Source organism: Neoarius graeffei, chromosome 10 (assembly GCF_027579695.1).
Source record: "Neoarius graeffei isolate fNeoGra1 chromosome 10, fNeoGra1.pri, whole genome shotgun sequence".
NCBI lineage: Eukaryota > Metazoa > Chordata > Actinopteri > Siluriformes > Ariidae > Neoarius > Neoarius graeffei.
The window spans coordinates 36,483,825-36,505,056 of record NC_083578.1 but is presented as its reverse complement, the minus strand read 5'-3'; positions in this window follow the sequence as shown (position 1 = coordinate 36,505,056).

Genomic DNA, 21,232 nt, shown 5'->3' with positions numbered 1-21,232 from the left:
CTACGCAGAAATTTTCTGGTCAGGGCTCCATTGCGGCTGCACCAGCGGAGGATGAGGGGCATGTCAGGAGGGCCTGTGAAACAACAGCTGTTAGTTGCGACATTCTGGTGTTTAATTCACTTAACATCTGTTGGTGTTCTCCTAACAACTGTCGCTGAGCATTGAGAGCAGTCTGCTTCACCTCCTCTGCTGCATCCATAGTGGCGAAGTATGCTGTCAGGGTGCATGCACTTACAGATGCAGGCACAAGGGAGAGCAGATGTGTTGCAAACTGGAACCCAAATTAAAATCAGCAAACTAAAGACATAGTCAGGGTTGGGTAATGGTTGGTCGATGAGAGATTAGGCGAGGAAGCAGAGTCAAATAAACAATGGAAAGCAAGGTCAAAGTCACCAGGAGTCAAACACAATAACAAAGGTTTGATATGATCAGGTACGTGGACACAGAACAATATTTCGCAACTGGAATGAGTGTTTGCTGAGCTTATATAGAGCGGTGATTACTGGTATAATGGGAAAGAGGAGTACTTCCTAGAATTTGGGAGATGAGGGGTGTTATGATGCTTGGGAAATGTAGTCCAGAGCAGCATATTTGGAGGTTGCTCAGATTTTCAGCGCTTTTACTGACATAAGCAAGCAACATGAAAAACAAGGAGAACTCCAAACAGGTCAGAGACAAAGTTGTGGAGAAGTATAGATCAGGGTTGTGTTATTTAAAAAATAAATAAATACAATTTTTTTTTTAAAATCCCAAACTTTGAATATCCCATGGAGCACCATTGAATCCATCATAGCAAAATGAAAAGAATATGGCACCACTACAAACCTGAAAAGAGAAGGCCATCCACCAAAACTTCCAGGCCAGGCAAGGAGGGCATTAATCAGAAATGCAACAAAGATACCAAAGATAGCACTGAAGGAGCTGCAAGGATCCACAGTGGAGATGGGCTTGATGGAAGAGTGGCCAGAAAAAAGCCATTGCTTCAAGAAAAAATGAGAAAACGCATTCAGAATTTGCCCACCAGCATGTAGCAGACTCGCCAAACACATGGAAGAAGATTCTCTGGTCAGATGAGACTAAAATTGAACTTTTTGGCCATCATGGGAAACGCCATGTGTGGCACAAACCCAACACGTCCCATCACGCTGAGAACACCATTCCTACAGCAAAGCATGGTGGTAGCAGCATCATGCTGTGGGGATATTTTCATCTGCAGGGACAGGAAAGCTGGTCAGAATTGAAGGAGAGATGGAGGACACTAAATATAGGGCAATTCTGGAGAAAATCCTGTTTGAGTGTGCCAGAGGTTTGAGACTGGTTCACATTCCAGCAGGACAAAGACCATAAACATTTGCTGAAGCTACACTGGAGTGATTTAAAGGGAAACATTTAAAAGTCTTGTAATGGCCTAGTCAGACCTCAATCCAACTGAGAATCTGTGTCATAATTTGAAGGTGGCTGTACACCAATGCAACCCATCTAACTTGGAGTTGGAGCAGTTTTGCCATGAGGAATGGGCAAAAATCACAGTGGCTAGATGTGTTAGGCTAATAGACCCATACCCCAAGACACTTGCATATACTGTATACCTATGCACATTCCAGATTTCTGTTTTTTCATCTAAATTGTTTGTATCACAATAAAAAAAAATAAATAAATAATAATAATAAAAATAAATCTGCCCCTTTAAAACAAGACAAACGCCCAGGGACGATTCATTATTCATTACACATAAAGTGAAATATTTTAAGCCTTTTATTGTTTTCATTCTGATTTTGATGGTTTATAGGTCACGAAAATCAGAAATCCAGTGTACGGAATTATTGGAATGTTTCCTAAGATCAATCAAAAAAGGTTTTACAATAGAGAAATGTCCAACTTCTGAAAAGTATGTCCATTTATACACTCAATGCTTGTTTGGGGCTCCTTTATCATGAATTACTGCATCCATGCGGCATGGAATGTAGGTGGCAAAAGTACGTAAACCTCTAGGATTAGCAGTTAATTTGAAGATGAAATTAGAGTCAGGTGTTTTCAATCACTGGGATGACAATCAGGTGTGAGTGGGCACCCTGTTTTATTTAAAGAACAGGGATCTATCAAAGTCTGATCTTCACGACACATGTTTGTGGAAGTGTATCATGGCACGAACAAAGGAGATTTCTGAAGACCTCAGAAAAAGTGCTGTTGATGCTCATTAGGCTGAAAAAGGTTACAAAACCATTTCTAAAGAGTTTGGACTCCACCAATCCACAGTCAGACAGATGGTGTACAAATGGAGGAAATTCAAGACCATTGTTACTCTCTCCAGGGGTGGTCGACCAACAAAGATCACTCCAAGAGCAAGGCGTGTAATAGTCAGCAAGGTCACAAAGGACCCCAGGGTAACTTCTAAGCAACTGAAGGCCTCTCTCACATTGGCTAATGTTAATGTTCATGAGTCCACCATCAGAAGAACACTGAACAACAATGGTGTGTATGCCAGGGTTGCAAGAAGAAAGCCACTGCTCTCCAAAAAGAACATTGCTGCTCATCTGTCGTTTGCTAAAGATCACATGGACAAGCCAGAAGGCTATTAGAAAAATGTTCTGTGGACAGATGAGACCAAAATAGAACTTTTTGGTTTCAACGAGAAGCATTATGTTTGGAGAAAGGAAAACACTGCATTCCAGCATAAGAACCTTATCCCATCTGTGAAACATGGTGGTGGTAGTATCATGGTTTTGGCCTGTTTTGCTGCATCTGGGCCATGATGGCTTGCCATCATTGATGGAACAATGAATTCTGAATTATACCAGCAAATTCTAAAGGAAAATGTCAGGACATCTGTCCATGAGCTGCATCTCAAGAGAAGGTGAGTCATGCAGGAAGACAACGACCCTAAGCACATGGCATTCTACCAAAGAATGGTTAAAGAAGAATAAAGTTAATGTTTTGGAATGGCCAAGTCAAAGTCCTGACCTTAATCCAATTGAAATGTTGTGGAAGGACCTGAAGCGAGTAGTTCATGTGAGGAAACCCACCAACATCCCAGAGTTGAAGCTGTTTTGTACGGAGGAATGGGCTAAATCTCGTTGCAGTTATTGCTGCACAAGGAGTCACACCAGATACTGAAAGCAAAGGTTCACATACTTTTGCCACTCACAGATATGTAATGTTGGATCATTTTCCTCAATAAATAAATTACCAAGTATAATTTTTTTGTCTCATTTATTTAACTGGGTTCTCTTTATCTACCTTTAGGACTTGTGTGAAAATCTGATGATGTTTTAGGTCATATTTATGAAGAAATATAGAAAATTCTAAAGGGTTCACAAACTTTCAAGCACCACTGTAACTAAAAGGGAGAGCCAGACAGTAACACAGACATGAGAGAGCCCTGGGACATAAAGCAGCCAGCCACTCCACCATCAACAAACCCAAGTGAATGTGTGAGAGTGGTGGTGGTGGAGGGGCGACAACATCCATACATCTCAGTTTACCAAAACACCATGTCTGAGGACTCTCCAGATCTACTACTTTACCTAATAAAAAGCTACTAACAATGGGCTTGTCTAAGCACGTATTTTCAGCCAAGACTCCTATCCCTAGTGCGAGTCTCCAAACACTACTTGGAAGGCTATACCATAACTGTGGGGCATTCTAAGAAAAGTATCTGCCCCTTGTTGTAGCCCTCAGTATTTAAGGTACCAACAAATAGCCTGCACTTTTTGATCCAAGTAGGCATGACATGTCATCAAGGACCACAATTTCACTCAGGTAATGTGGTGTCTCATCTCATTATCTCTAGCCGCTTTATCCTGTTTTCCAGGGTCGCAGGCAAGCTGGAGCCTATCCCAGCTGACTACAAGCGAAAGCTGGGGTACACATTGGACAAGTCGCCAGGTCATCACAGGGCTGACACATAGAACCATTCACACCTACGGTCAATTTAGAGTCACCAGTTAACCTAACCTGCATGTCTTTGGACTGTGGGGGAAACCGGAGCACCCGGAGGAAACCCACGTGGACACGGGGAGAACATGCAAACTCCGCACAGAAAGGCCCTCACTGGCCACAGGGCTCGAACCCGGACCTTCTTGCTGTGAGGCGACAGCGCTAACCACTACACCACCATGCCACCTGTAATGTGGTGTATGTACCTTTAATGTATGTTGTACTTTTTCATCTGTTTCTGGAAATAACAACTGTATCACAAGACTTGAACTAATGAGCATTAAATCTTCTTTAAATAAATGTCTTTTGACTTACCTTTAAATATTAAGTACCATATAACCTCCTACAATGTGCGTTTACCTTTAGGTCAGGGGTGTCCAAACTGATCCATAAAGGGCCATGTGGCTGCAGGTTTTCATTCCAGCCATGCAGCAGCACACCTGATTTGGCTTATTCAATCAACTGACACACCCACCCTTTAATCAAGGGTGGGTGTGGCTGCAAGTATTTGACTGTGTGAAGACAGTTCAGTTGATTGAATGAGCCAAGTCAGGTGTGCTGCTGCATGGCTGGAATGAAAACCTGCAGCCACACGGCCCTTTATGGATCAGTTTGGACACCCCTGCTTTAGGTGACAGCCCAAACTAAATGTCATGGCTTCACTGCAAATAACCATTCAGAGACAACAGAAGGATTATAAAAATATAGTAACTATTTACTAGGAAAAGGTTTAAATATGTACACTTTAAGTTGGATTTGTCAACAAAATATCTTTAGCTTTTTCTCACTCACTCAATATGTTGTGGTCCAATTGACCACACAATCAACAGTTAAAGTTCACTTGAAATATTAACACCCAACTCTTAGCTATAGCTGGCAAATAAATAAATACGGTAAATAAACATATATATAATCATCTCATTATCTCTAGCCACTTTATCCTGTTCTACAGGGTCGCAGGCAAGCTGGAGCCTATCCAAGCTGACTACGGGCGAAAGGCGGGGTACACCCTGGACAAGTCGCCAGGTCATCACAGGGCTGACACATAGACACAGACAACCATTCACACCTACGGTCAATTTAGAGTCACCAGTTAACCTAATCTGCATGTCTTTGGACTGTGGAGGAAACCGGAGCACCCAGGGGAAACCCACGCGGAGAACATGCAAACTCCACACAGAAAGGCCCTCGCCGGCCACGGGGCTCAAAGCCGGACCTTCTTGCTGTGAGGCTACAGCGCTAACCACTACACCACCATGCCGCCCCATATATATATATATATATATATATATATATATATATATATATATATATATATAAGACGTAAACTTTAAACTTGGGTACCCAACCATTGTCAGTCACAAGGTGCAGGCCTGTATCGTTGCTCGGGTGTGGTAAAGACTTAAAAAAATATTGCTGCCTGGAGGCAAAGCCACAAAACAAAATAAAAAGTTTGCGCGTGGGTCAGCCTCCTCACCATGATGGCAATGCTGTGTTAACGATGCTGTGGAGCAGAGACGTCATCACTGCTGGTTCCTGGTGCTCATGGAGATCTTGGAAACTGCGTAGAGTCTTCTACTCTCGAGCAAAGTCCTCTGAACTCCTCTAGCTTGAAGCTATGTTGGGCTGACTAGCTCATGGTATCCTCGTTGTGAGCTCTGTCCGAGTTCTCAACATTTACACTGATATAGCACCGTAATATCACTGTCGAATATCTCTCAAAAGACTCACTGTCCGTTTGTCTTGGCACATTCACAATAATTTATCTAAACTTGGTATTTTACTGCTGAAACACAGCAGAGTCCCAGCACACTTTTCACTCGCTTCTTTCTTCTTCTCCACCTCCTCTCGTTCTGTTCACGTTCTCCTCATGCATCCCTTCCTGTTTCCACCTGACCTTTCCCCCCGACTGCTAATTGGCTCAGAAAATAAACTAAAAACAAAATCATATATTTCAATTTCTTTTACAAATGTATAGAAAATAAAACATTCTCACAATATTTCCAACTTCTTGAACTTTAAAGAAACAAAATACATTTCACATCATGTAAATACCAGGACACATGACCTTGACCCATGAAATTCAAAACGTATTGCATACAGTGCAATACAAACTCTAAATAATTTTAACCCCTTTAAATCCTATTTATTCTTTTAATGAACTTTGCTCTATTTATACTATTTATTAATTCCTATTTATGAGTCAATTAACTATATGGCCCATTTTTCAAAGGGCTACAGTAGTATTTTATAATCAATGCAAAATTTGATTGGGAGCCAATGCAGTGTGGAGAAGGTAGGGGTGATGTGGTCATATCTTCTAGTTCTAGTAAGGACACTTGCTGCTGCATATTGGACTAACTGGAGCTTGTTTATATACCTCCTGGAACATCCAGGCAATAAGGCGTTACAATAATCCTAGGTAGAGGTAACAAAGGCATGAACTATTTTTTCTGCATCATATATTAACATTTTTCTTATTCTAACAATATTTCTGTGATGAAAGAAGGCTGTCCTCATCATATTATATACAACCCCGATTCCAAAAAAGTTGGGACAAAGTACAAACTGTAAATAAAAATGGAATGCAATAATTTACAAATCTCAAAAACTGATATTGTATTCACAATAGAACATAGACAAGATATCAAATGTTGAAAGTGAGACATTTTGAAATTTCATGCCAAATATTGGCTCATTTGAAATTTCATGACAGCAACACATCTCAAAAAAGTTGGGACGGGGCAATAAGAGGCTGGAAAAGTTAAAGGTACAAAAAAGGAACAGCTGGAGGACCAAATTGCAACTCATTAGGTCAATTGTCAATAGGTCATTAACATGACTGGGTATAAAAAGAGCATCTTGGAGTGGCAGCGGCTCTCAGAAGTAAAGATGGGAAGAGGATCACCAATCCCCCTAATTCTGCACCGACAAATAGTGGAGCAATATCAGAAAGGAGTTCGACAGTGTAAAATTGCAAAGAGTTTGAACATATCATCATCTACAGTGCATATCATCAAAAGATTCAGAGAATCTGGAAAAATCTCTGTGCGTAAGGGTCAAGGCCGGAAAACCATACCAGGTGCTCGTGCTCTTCGGGCCCTTAGACGGCACTGCATCCCATACAGGCATGCTTCTGTATTGGAAATCACAAAATGGGCTCAGGAATATTTCCAGAGAACATTATCTGTGAACACAATTCACCGTGCCATCCGCCGTTGCCAGCTAAAACTCTATAGTTCAAAGAAGAAGCTGTATCTAAACATGATCCAGAAGCGCAGACGTCTTCTCTGGGCCAAGGCTCATTTAAAATGGACTGTGGCAAAGTGGAAAACTGTTCTGTGGTCAGACGAATCAAAATTTGAAGTTCTTTATGGAAATCAGGGATGCCGTGCCATTCGGACTAAAGAGGAGAAGGACGACCCAAGTTGTTATCAGCGCTCAGTTCAGAAGCCCGCATCTCTGATGGTATGGAGTTGCATTAGTGCGTGTGGCATGGGTAGCTTACACATCTGGAAAGACACCATCAATGCTGAAAGGTATATCCAGGTTCTATAGCAACATATGCTCCCATCCAGACGACGTCTCTTTCAGGGAAGACCTTGCATTTTCCAACATGACAATGCCAAACCACATACTGCATCAATTACAGCATCATGGCTGCGTAGAAGAAGGGTCCGGGTACTGAACTGGCCAGCCTGCAGTCCAGATCTTTCACCCATAGAAAACATTTGGCACATCATAAAACAGAAGATATGACAAAAAAGACCTAAGACAGTTGGGCAACTAGAATCCTACATTAGACACGAATGGGTTAACATTCCTATCCCTAAACTTGAGCAACTTGTCTCCTCAGTCCCCAGATGTTTACAGACTGTTGTAAAGAGAAAAGGGGATGTCTCACAGTGGTAAACATGGCCTTGTCCCAACTTTTTTGAGATGTGTTGTTGTCATAAAATTTAAAATCACCTAATTTTTCTCTTTAAATGATACATTTTCTCAGTTTAAACATTTGATATGTCATCTATGTTCTATTCTGAATAAAATATGGAATTTTGAAACTTCCACATCATTGCATTCCGTTTTTATTTACAATTTGTACTTTGTCCCAACTTTTTTGGAATCGGGGTTGTACATGATTTTCAAATGAAAGAGAATATAAAGCTTCTAGCAGCATAGTGAGGCTAAAACATGCTCCATTCAGGCTACATTCCAAAATGCTACAATCAATTCACCCTTAGAATTGGCAATATACCCACATCCTTTGAACTAGCAGTTATCAAACCTCTCATTAAAAAACCTGACCTTGACCCCTGTCAGCGATCCAATTATAGGCCAATCAAACCTCCCCTTTATCTCCAAGATCCTAGAAAAATCTGTGCCACAGCAGTTATGCTCATATCTACATAGGAATAACATCCATGAAATGTATCATTCAGGATTTAGACCTTAACATAGCACAGAGACAGCACTGGTTAAAGTACTAAATGATCTATTGTTGGCATCTGATCAGGACTTTGTTTCCCTGCTTCTCCAGTGTTTTGCAAAAGTATTCATCCCCCTTGGTGTTTGTCCTGTTTTGTCGCATTACAAGGTGGAATTAAAATGGATTTTTTTGGGGGGTTAGCATCATTGCTGTCCTGGGTACGACGCTAAACTGCATCCAGGTAGTGGGGGCAAGGTTGTGGGGGGGCCAGTAAGTCCCAACCGGCCTCCATGAAATGCCTGCAGAAGACCACTGAACCCCTCACCACGACTGGCAGGTTGCCAGCGGCAAAAAAACGGCTGGGTCCCCTCTCCGGCAGCGAGGAGAGATGTGTTTGTCTGGGCGATCTCCAGGTTACGAAGATACTGGCCAGCAAACGGGTGCCTAGCGGATGATCTCAATTTTCCGAGGCAACGGCAGGGACCACAAACCCAAGTGAGCTGGGTACCGCGAGGCAGCTGAGGAAGCATCCAGCCGTACGACCCCATGCCGTCCGCCGGACCCAGGTTCTTCTCAGCCCAGAGAGACTGGCTCATTCTTTCGCACTAGGCTTGCTGGTCTTTAAACATTTTGGGCAAGTCCTACTGCGCAAAACCCAACGGCGATGGGAGTTTCGATGATGGTGGCAGGCCTGAGAAGCTGGAAGCTACCAGCTGGACTCCTGCACATTGGCGGCTCGTGATGTGATGGCCGTGCTGAGGCTGAACTGGCCAAGTGGAAGCCCTGTGAGGTCCTGTGCGAGTGACCGGGCAGCCTTTTTTAGGGATAGCACTGCCTGCCTCTATGGAGGGCACCCCCAATAAAAGGGTGGGGTAAACAAAGCCCACTTGGCACTGTCCTGGTCAGCAAGCTATGGCTGACAGGATCTCCAATCTAGTGGTTGACACACAGCAACTGCCTCGATAAAACAAAACCGTCAACATGTCTCATCCATGGCACTGACCCTAAGCTGCTGGAACATACAGACGATGCTGGATCGCGATGACTTGGGCAGGCCTGAACGACAGTCAGCGATCACTGACTGAGAACTGCACCGATACCATGTTGATGTGGCTGCACCATCTGAAACACGACTGAAAGGTCACGGACAGTTTACAGAGCAGCATTACACATTTTTCTGGTCAGGCAGAGACCTGCATCAAGCCGGAGTTGCGTTTGCTATACACAAGGACGTGTTAACGAGACTAGCAGCAGTTCTGTCTGCGCTATCCAACCGTCTCTCCAGCTTTCACATGTTCGACTGGCTGAAAAACAATTCCTGACTTTGGTGGCTGTACATGTCCCAACTATGACTTCCGACGATACCACGAGGGCAAACTTCTACGCGGACCTCGGGTATGTACTCAGTAACATGCCAAAAGCAGACAAGCTTATCGTCCTTGGCGACCTTAATGCGTGTGTGGGGAGCGATCGTCCCGGCTGGAGTCGTGTGCTGGGGACGCAAGCAAGAGGCCGGACTAACTCAAACGGCAGCCTGTTGCTGGAACTTTGCACAGAAATGGATCTGGCGATCATAAACACCTTCTTCACCATGCCTGACAAGTGGTACTATTCCTGGATGCACCTGCGCTCACGCACCTGGCACCTGCTGGACTACATCCTTGTGTGGAGAGTCGACCTTAGGGACGTGAAATCCACAAGGGTGATGAGAAGTGCATTTTGTGGAATGGACCACCTTATGGTGAGGGCAGTATGTAACCTGCATATCGCCCCAGTTCACCGAAAATGTGCGAATCAACCATTGTGCAAACTCAATGTGAGCCTGCTACCACAAAAGGCAGCTGAACTAGAAAACAAGGTGTCTGACCGTATCAACCAGCTACAGGATCACAACATAGAGGACATGAGTGTGCAATGGGGTCAAATCAGCAGTGTGGTGTACGCCACCGCAAAAGAGGTCCTTGGGCACCCGAAACAGTGGCATGCTGACTGGTTCGATCAGAATGAAGTTGGTATAGAGAAACTGATAGCCGAAGTGAGGGCTTGCTGCTAGCAGTCTCTGTCTGGAGTGTGCACAAGGCGGACAACAGAGCAACTGCGAGATGCCCGTTCGAAGCTCCAATGTGCTACCCGCCAAATGAAGACCAAGTGGTGGGACCGCAAGGCGGAGGAATTGCAGGGGTATGTGGAAGCCCACATGACTCGAGCTTTTTACGATGGGCTGAAGGCAGTCTACAGGCCTCCATGTTCAGGCTCAAACCCAGTACTCAGCACAGACGGCCCGACACAACGCCAGACGAAATCCTGAGGAGATGGAAGGAGCACTTCCAGCAGCTCCTGAACAGACTGTTGACCATTGACAGCGCAGCCATTGAGAGACTGGAGCAGTGCCCCATGCAGCAAGATCTTGACGGACCACCCACGTTCGATGAGCTGCAGTGAGCGCTGAAGGCCCTCAAGGCCGGAAAGGCGCCAGGCGTCGATGGGATACCGGCTGAGGTGCTAAAACACAGCGGCACTGTGCTGCACAACGAGCTGTTGTGGCTGTACCAAAGATGCTGGGAGGATGGCGCCATGCCCCAGGACTTCAAGGATGCCGTGATAGTGACCATCTACAAATGCAAGGGTGACCGGCGTGACTATGGCAACTCCCAGGGTATCGCGCTTCTCAGTATTTCTGGCAAAGTGCTGGCCAAGGTTGCTTTATCAAGGCTGCAAGCAATCTTGGAGGGAATACTACCGGAGAGTCAGTGTGGTTTCCGACCTGGCCGCGGCACTACAGACATGATTTTTGCTTTGAGACAACTTCAAGAAAAGGCTGTTGAACAAAGGATGGCGCTGTACATCATCTTCATAGACTTCACGAAGGCCTTTGATTCGGTGGGAAGGGATGCCCTATGGCGCATCCTAGAGAAGTTTGGATGTCCATCAAGGCTGCTGGCTGTTATCAAGGCCTTCCACATGGACATGCGAGCCACGGTAACCCTTGATGTCAAGGCCTTCGACTTCTTCCAAGTCCTTCATGGTGTCAAACAGGGATGCATATTGGCTCCCACACTGTTTGCACTGTTTCTAGCTGCTATCATAGAAGAAATGTCGGACAACACGCTGGACGGAATATACATCCGAACTTGATCGGATGGTGGACTCTTCAACCTTGCACGACTAAAATCCCAACATCACGTACTGGTGAAGTGTATCCGCAAGCTCCTCTACACCGACGACTCTGCTCTGGTGGCACACACACTGGACAGTATCCAGCAGCCGTTAGAGAAGTTTGCCAAAGTGGCCAGTGCTTATGGTATGACCGTAAACATCAAGAAAACCGAGGTACTCTACCAGCCGGTGCCTGGGCAGCTGCGTGCCCTACCACGGGTCCTGCTGGGCGGAATGCCACTTGTCGAAGCTGAAACTTTCACGTACCTGGGATCCACAGTGGCAAATGATAATTCCATGGATAGTTAGATCGACGCACGGGTGCGGGCCGCCTGAGCTGCGTTCGGATGCCTAAAGGACCAGCTGTGGAATGCGAAATTGATACGACTGAACATGAAGCTAAACATCTACAGGGCTGTAGTGCTGAGCACACTTCTATATGGACTAGAGGTGTCAACCCTGTATGCCCGACATGTCCGATGACTGTCTATCCTGGTTCAACGCCATCTCCGTGAGCTGATGGGTATCACCTGGAAAGACCGTACTACCAACGTTGAAGTCCTGAGGTGGGCGAATATGCCGGCTATGGAAGCCATGATTACCTGCTCGCAACTCAGATGGACTGGACATGTCATCAGGATATCTGAAGAATGACTGCCACGGGACCTGCTGTTTTCTGAACTGAAGGAGGGGACAAGGCCCTGTGGTCGACTGTGACTGTGTTTCAAGGACACTGTAAAACGTCGTCTGGGCCTGGCGGGTATCAGCTATCAGCAGCTGGAGAAGCTGGCAAATGACCAGTCTGGATGGCGCACAGTAGTGAGGGAGAGCGCCGAAGCGGTACACAGAAACTGGGAAAACTGGGAAAACGAACGAAGACGCCGACGACATGCAGTCGATACAGACCCCCGAAAATGAACATTGAACTGTTCTTGAACATTAAACTGCTCTCTGAACTTTCGAACTGTTTTTGAATATTTTCTGTTTTTTTTTTAACTTGAAACTGTATTTTTTGTGCGCAGTACCATGTCCTAGTCTGTACTAGACTGACTGACAGTGGAGCATCATTTGATTTACACAACATGCCTACCACTTTAAAGTTGTCATGACCCAGAGGCCACAGGTGCAGATTGGACCCAATGAGTAACTACCAAAGTACAGATAAGAACTGAAGCATACCTGATGAGTCAGATTGTGAGGAGAACAGGCAGGACGCAAGCACAGCAGCACAGTCTGAAATATCCTGGCCAATTCCAAGGACGGCAGAGCAGACACAGTGTAAACAGTCACAAACAATAATTAAAATGAAAAAAAAAAACAGAAATCTGGAGTGTGCATAGGTATTCATCCACCAAAGTCAATACTTTGTAGACCCACTTTTTGCTGCAATTACAGCTGCAAGTCTCTTGGAGTATGTGTTTATTAGCTAAGCACATCTAGCCACTAGGATTTTTGTCCATTCCTCAAGGCAAAACTGCTCCAACTCCTTCAAGTTAGATGGGTTGTGTTGGTGTACAGCAATCTTCAATTTCTGCCACAGATTCTCAATTGGATTGAGGTCTGGGCTTTGACTAGGCCATTTCAAGACATTTAAATGTTTCTCTTTCAACCACTCCAGTGTAGCTTTAGCAGTATGTTTAGGGTAATTGTCTTGCTGGAATGTGAACCTTCATCCCAGTCTCAAACCTCTGGCCGATTGAAACAGGTTTTCCTGCAGAATTGCCCTCTATTTAGTGCCCTGCTCTGTAGAGTGTAGAGCTTAAAGTGGTCTTATGGACAGATACTTCCATCACCACTGTGGATTTTTCCAGCTCTTTCAGTGTTCTTTTTCATCTGTTTGTTGCATCTCTGATTAATGCCCTCCTTGCCTGGCCTGTGAGTTTTGGTGGGCGGCCTTCTCTTGTCAGATTTGTAGTAGTGTCCTATTCTTTCCATTGTGCTATAATGGATTTAATGGTGCTCTGTGGGATATTTAAAGTTTGGGATATTTTTTTTATAACCCAACCCTGATCTATATTTCTCCACAACTTTGTCTCTGACCTGTTTGGAGTGCTCCTTGTTTTTCATGTTGCTTGTTTAGTAGTGTTGCAGAGTTAGGGTCCTTCCAGAACAGATTGATTTATACAGACATCATGTGACTGGGGGCGGCACGGTGGTGTAGTGGTTAGCACTGTTGCCTCACAGCAAGAAGGTCTGGGTTCGAGCCCCATGGCTGGCGAGGGCCTTTCTGTGCGGAGTTTGCATGTTCTCCCCGGGTTTCCCCCACAGTCCAAAGACATGCAGGTTAGGTTAACTGGTGACTCTAAATTGACCGTAGGTGTGAATGGTTGTCTGTGTCTATGTGTCAGCCCTGTGATGACCTGGCGACTTGTCCAGGGTGTACCCTGCCTTTCACCCATAGTCAGCTGGGATAGGCTCCAGCTTGCCTGCAACCCTGTAGAACAGGATAAAGTGGCTAGAGATAATGAGATGAGATGATCATGTGACCCTTTGCACACAGGTGGATCTTAATCAACTTAAATGTGACTGTCGTATGACTCTGGCATGGGAGGAATACTGAAGCGTGGACAGGCATGGTGTCAACACAGACTTTATTTTGATTCTTTTCTGTTGATTTTCAGCTTACTAAAACTTATTCACTCACACTCGCTCTGGTCGGGAAAGCTCTCGCCTCTTCGCTCTGTTTGGAGCCGGCTTCATCCAGCTGCGGCTCCAGCTTCAAGGATAAGCTGGAGCCGCATAAGTAGGAGTCCCGGCGGGTGGTTTGTATTCGATTTGTTTATATCCCGACCTTGTCAGCTGTCACATTTATGTACATGGACCCGGTAAGCTGGTAAATATTTTTTTTCTTTACCAAATTCTAACAGAAAACGAGAGCGCCCGAAAGGGAAAACCGAGCCGTCTCACGGCTGTAATGATCAGTTTGTTGATGTAAATGGTAATTTTTCTATGCATACTAAGGTAAAGTTTGGTGTTCTACGAGATTCTGTCTTAGGCCCCCTCCTTTTTTCTTTATATATTACCTCTGAATAATATTATTCATAATCATGGTATTAGCTTCCACTGTTATGCTGATAAAACACAGTTGTTTGTTTCAGCAAAGCCAGATGAAAGCCACCAGCTCAATAAAACTGAGGAATGTGTAAAGGACATTAGACACTGGATGCTTATTAACTTCCTTCTACTTAACTCTGACAAGACAGATGTACTTGTGTTAGGACCCCATGCAGCTTGATGTAAGTTTTCTGTTTACATAGGAACTCTGGATGGCCTTTCTGTTTCTTCATGTGCAGCAGTAAAAGACCTCAGGGTGATAATTGACTCCATTCTATTGTTTGAAACTCATATCGATTACTGTGGCAGTGGGGGCGTGGTCAAGCGCCAGTCTGTGATAGGAGGGCGGAGTCAGGGAAGGTAAGTGGCAGAATCACTACACCTGAGAGCAATTAACCTGTGTTTGTGTGTCTTCCCAGTGACCGCGGCCTACTTAAGGAGGGAGAGCGAGAGCAGAGGGGCTCTTCCCGGAACCAGACGCCGAGTGTGTGTGTCTGTAAAAGGCATTCAAAGTTGTTAGACTGAAAAGTGTGACAATAAAACGGCTTACCAACCTGAGCTCTGTCCTGCCGTCTTCTGTGCTCCGCCCATACATAGGAACTGCCACAATTACATTATAAGGATAGCTTTCTTTCATCTTAGAAATAATGCTAATATAAGAAATATGTCATGACATGATTCAGAAAAACTAGTTCATGCTTTTGTTACCGCTTGGTTGAAATACTGTAATGCCTTACTGTCTGGATATTCCAATGAGTGCATAAACTAGCTCCAGTTAGTTCAAAATGCAGCAGCTAGAGTCCTTAATAGAACTAGAAGATATGACCACATCACCCCATCTTATCCACATCACATTGGCTCCCAATCAAATTTCCCATTGATTATAAAATATTACTATAGACCTTTAAAGCACTGCTACTGTTTTGCGCCACAGTACTTGAGTGAATTTCTGGTCCTTTATGACCCACCATGCCTACTTAAAAGGTGCAGACTATTTGTTGGTACTTCAAATAGTGAGGGCTGCATCAGGGGGCAGAGTCTTTTCTTACAAATCCCCACAGTTATGGAATAGCCTTCCATATGTTCAGGACTGTAATGTTCGAGACTCAGACACAGTTTCAGTATTTAACCCTCTGAGGTTGAGAGCTTCACTGGCAAAGCTCAGCAGGTTTAGAATGAATAGGTCATGTATTTAGGTTAATATCTTCATGAGCTTTTATTATACAAGCATGATAAACATATTATCAGAAACTTTATACTTTACACTTTCCTATGGGCCCACTGCCAAATAATATTATATATTTTTTAAATTACCTAAATTAGATGAAACATAAAACTTGTCACCTTACTCAGTGTCACCAGAGTCAGAATGCTGAGCTCCCACTTACGCATTCATCAAAGACTATTCACATCATAACGGCATGATAATTACTTTCACTCTTTCAGTTTTAATTGGTTTCTCTTTCACGGTGGGCATTCCTACCATAAACAGGATTAAATCTGTCAACCATAGTTTAGGTTACCAGTTTGGAGCTAAAACTTGTTGCGAGATGGCACGCAGATTTGCAGATGACACTTCGGATGATTCAGAACAGCGATTCAATTCATGATTCAATTCATGAGTCAGGACAGTGATTCAATTTCAGGACAGCAATTCAATTCATGATTCAATTCATGATTCTAGACAGTGATTCAGTTTCAGCGGTTCATCGGATCTTGAGAACTGTGACACTGATGAGGAGCGGTGTCATTTTGAACTTCAACTAGATCCAGCTGAGGATCAAGTTGAGTAAGTGTAAATATTTCTTCTATTTCTTATAAGCATATTGGTTGAAATGCGTGCACTGTAGTGCATACACAGGAAAAATGACTGAGCAATTTTGCAGAGTTAAAATTATTTTCCTCAAAAATAGTTAATTTTGCTCTATTTTGAGTTTAGAGAGTAAAATTTGGAGTTGGAGCAAAATTACAAAGTAATTGTGTAACAGAGTAACAGAATTGGATGTGAGTGAGTAAAATAGCACAATAGTTAATTTTAAGACACACTGAATAGAGTAAAACTTTTAAAAATAACAGATAAATGATGTAAAAAGCAGTTTTAGAATTGTGTTGGAATGTGTGGGGGAAAAAACCCCAACATTCCCTTACCCATTGTGATGAACCGTTTTGATCACTTGACCTGATGGGATTAAGAGATGGCAATGGGAGGGGTATTCACTCTTCTCGTTGAATGGAATGTAATTTTTTACTCTTCTCATTGAATACCCCTCCCACTGCTAACCCTTGATACCAAAACAACAGGACATAAATTTTCTGATGGCAAGTTAATTGTCCAAATCAGTGGAGCAGATTTAAGTTTTTGTGCTTGATACATTCCTAAGACTGAATAGAATCACCTCAAGTGACCAAAACGGTTCATCACAATGGGTAAGGTAATGTTTTTTTTTTCCCTCATACATTCCAACACGGTTCTAAAACTGCTTTTTAGCAACATCTTTATTAATCTGTTATTTTTTAAAAGTACAATCATGACATACATAGTACATAGATATTACTGTAAGTGAACTTGTACTGAATACGAAAAAGTCATATGACTTTGAAAATACTGCTTAGATTTATTGAAATTGACAACAAAATCAGAGCATACCAAAATCATTAGAACCAGAAAATACCCTCAGACCCCAGATGGTTAAGACTAGGCTGAATATATGTGCTTAGTCAAGCCCATTGTTAGTACAACCCCAATTTCAAAAAGGTGGGAACACTGTATAAAACATAAAAACAGAATGCAAAGACTTGCAAATCATGGAAGCCCTATATTTAATTGAAAATAGTACAAAGACAACATGTCAAATGTTGAAACTGAGAAATTTTATTGTTTTTTGAAAAATATATGCTCATTTTGAATTTGATGTCAGCAACATGTTTAAGAAAAGTTGGAACACGGGCAACAAAAGACTGAAAAAGTTGTGTAATGCTAAAAAAAAACCCTAATTTGGTTAATTGGCAACAGGTCAGTAACATGACTAGATATAAAAAAAAAAGCATCCCAGAGAGGTGGAGTCTCTCAGAAGTAAAGATGGGGATGGGTTCAATGCTTTATGAAAGACTGTGAGGGTAAACAGTGCAACAATTTAAGAATAATGTTCCTCAATGTAAAATTGCAAAGAATTTGGGGATCACATCATCTATGGTACATAATACCACTAAAAGATTCAGAGAATCTGGAGAAATCTCTGTATGCAAGAAACAAGGCTAAAAACTGACATTGGATGCCTGTGATCTTCAGGCCCTCGGGAGACACTGCATTAAAAGCAGACGCGTGTCAGTAGTGGAAATCACTGTATGGGCTCAGGAACACTTCAGAAAACCATCATCTGTGAAAACAGTTAATTACTGCATCCACAAATGCAAGTTAAAACCAGATATAAACAATATCCAGAAACACCGCCACCTTCTCTGGGCCCGAGCTCTTTTAAGATAGACTGAGGCAAAGTGGAAAATTGTCCCAAGGTCTGATGAATCAAAAGTAGAAATTCTATTTAGAAATCACAGACACCACATCCTCCCGGGACCATCCGGCTTGTTATCACTGTACAGTTCAAAAGCCAGCATCTGTGATGGTATGAGGGTGCATTAGTGCACGTGATATGGGTAGCTTGTACATCTGGGAAGGCATTATTAATGCTGAATGATATCTACACATTTCAGAGCAATATGCTGCCATCCAGACAAAATCTTTTTCAGGGAAGGCCTTCTTTCTTTAAGCAAGACAATGCCAAACCGCTTTCTGCACATATTAAAACTGTATGGCTCCGTAGTATAAGAGTCCAGGTGCTAAGCTGGCCTGCCTGCAGTCCAGACCTGTCTCCTATTTAAAACATTTGGTGCATTATGAAGTGGAAAATACGACAAAGGAGACCCCGAACGGTTGAGCAACTGAAATTTTATATCAGGCAAGAATGGGATGACATTTCTCTTTCAAAACTACAGCAATAGGTCTCCTCAGTTCCCAAACGTTTACAGAGTGTTGATAAAAGTAGAGGTGATGCAATACAGTGGTAAACATGCCCCTGCCCCAACATTTTTGAAACAGGTTGCTGATATCAAATTCAAAACGAGTATATATTTTTCAAAAGACAATAACGTGTCTCAATTTCAACATTTGATATGTTGTCTTTGTACTATTTTCAATGAAATATAGGGTTTCCATGATTTGCAAATCTTCACATTCAGTTTTTATTCATGTTTTACGCAGTGCCCCAACTTTTTTTGGAATTGGGGTTGTAGCTTTTTATTAGGTAAAGTAGTAGATCTGGAGGGTCCTCAGGCATAGACTCTTCTGACAAACTGGGATGTATGGATGCTCCCCCCTCACACACACTAACACGTTCATTTGGGTTTGTTGATGGTGGTGTGGCTGGCTGCTTCATGTCCCAGGGCTCCCTCATATCTGTGTTAACTTCTGGCTCTCCCATTTAGTTATGCTGTCATAGCTAGCCAAGCTGAAGTCCCTGCTTGCACTCAGCACAAAATGTTTACTGTTCTTTACCATTAGGTGACACTGGACATGCCTATAGTTGAGACATGTTATAACAACCTGTGTGCCCCCATCTCTCCTTCTGTCTGTCACTCTCTATCGAGTCGCATGTCAATCCTGAGACACCAGTGATGCTAACCTCTTATTTTTCAGGCCTGCCTGATCCATCCTGATGCCCTATGTCTGGCTGGAGTCTCATCACATCGCTCCTGTGGAGGATGGCCCCATATGGACAGTCGAAAGTCACATTTGGAAGATGGCTCTGGACTCTTACAATTTTGCTATGATGGCTGAGGACTACAGTTGCCATGATAACTTTTGGACTGCAGTTGTCATGAAAAGATTTGCACTCAAGTTTCCATCAATGAACAGTTGATAACTTCAACAAAACTGACTGCATGCTAAAACTATCATCAATTTCCTGGTTACAAAGTTGCACTTTGTGACTACATACAGTAGGTCACAGTTATAGAAGCAAATTATTTATAGTCATGATATCTGTTATCACCCAAATGAGGATGGGTTTCCTTTTAAGTCTGGTTCCTCTCAAGGCTTCTTTCTCATGTTGTCTGAGGGAGTTTTTCCTTGCCACCATCACCACAGGCTTGCTCATCAGGGATAGATAAATAAATTTATTAGGGATAAAATTAGCACATGTTTAAAATCTTTAATTTTCTGTCAAGCTGGTTTGTGACAATGTATGTTGTTAAAAGCACTATCCAAATAAACTTGACAACTACATTCCACTGTTTTACTCAGCTCTGTGTTGTTCAGCTCTCTGTCTATCTGGTCACTGGATTCTCTCTGCAAGCACACAAAAGACACACGCATAAATTGGCAGTAATCCGACACAGTTGAGACTCATAACATGTTACCTGCTGGTTAAACCTTCCTCTTGTCTGTCCTCAGCTGATGCTCAATCACACCCCCACTGCCACAAATGAGTAATATGAAAATATACAAACATAATGCTTTTCTTTTAAACCAGAAAATTCTATTTTAGTCTTATCCATCCACAAAAAACTTAAAATACCATTTTGACTTGTCCAAATGATATTTCACAGTTCTCCTGATGGTAAACTCATCTCATCTCATTATCTCTAGCCACTTTATCCTGTTCTACAGGGTTGCAGGCAAGCTGGAGCCTATCCCAGCTGACTATAGGCGGAAGGTGGGGTACACCCTGGACAAGTTGCCACGTCATCACAGGGCTGACACAGACACAGACAACCATTCACACTCACACCTACGGTCAATTTAGAGTCACCAGTTAACCTAACCTGCATGTCTTTGGACTGTGGGGGAAACCGGAGCACCCAGAGGAAACTCACGTGGACACAGGGAGAACATGCAAACTCCGCACAGAAAGGCCCTCGCCGGCCACGGGGCTTGAACCCGGACCTTCTTGCTGTGAGGCGACAGCGCTAACCACCACACCACCGTGCCGCCCGATGGTGAACTCATGAACATTAAAATTAGCCAATGTGAAAGAGACCTTTAGTTGCTTAGAAGTTACTTCGGGTTCCATTGTGATCTCACCTCAGACTATTACATGCTTGCTCAAGTGATATTTATTAGTTGACCACTCCTAGAGAGGGTAACAATGGTCTTGAATTTCCTTTTTTTGTACACAACCTGCCTGACTGTGGATTGGTGGAGCCCAAACATTATAAAGATGGTTTTGTAACCTTTTAGAGCCAGATAAGCATCAACTCTTTTTCTGAGTTCCTCAGAAAATCTCCTTTCTTCATGCCATGATACACTTCCACAAACATCTCATCTCATTATCTCTAGCCGCTTTATCCTTCTACAGGGTCGCAGGCAAGCTGGAGCCTATCCCAGCTGACTATGGGCGAAAGGCGGGGTACACCCTGGACAAGTCGCCAGGTCATCACAGGGCTGACACATAGACACAGACAACCATTCACACCTACAGTCAATTTAGAGTCACCAGTTAACCTAACCTGCATGTCTTTGGACTGTGGGGGAAACCGGAGCACCCGGAGGAAACCCACGCGGACACGGGGAGAACATGCAAACTCCACACAGAAAGGCCCTTGCTGGCCCCGGGGCTCGAACCCAGGACCTTCTTGCTGTGAGGCGACAGCGCTAACCACTAC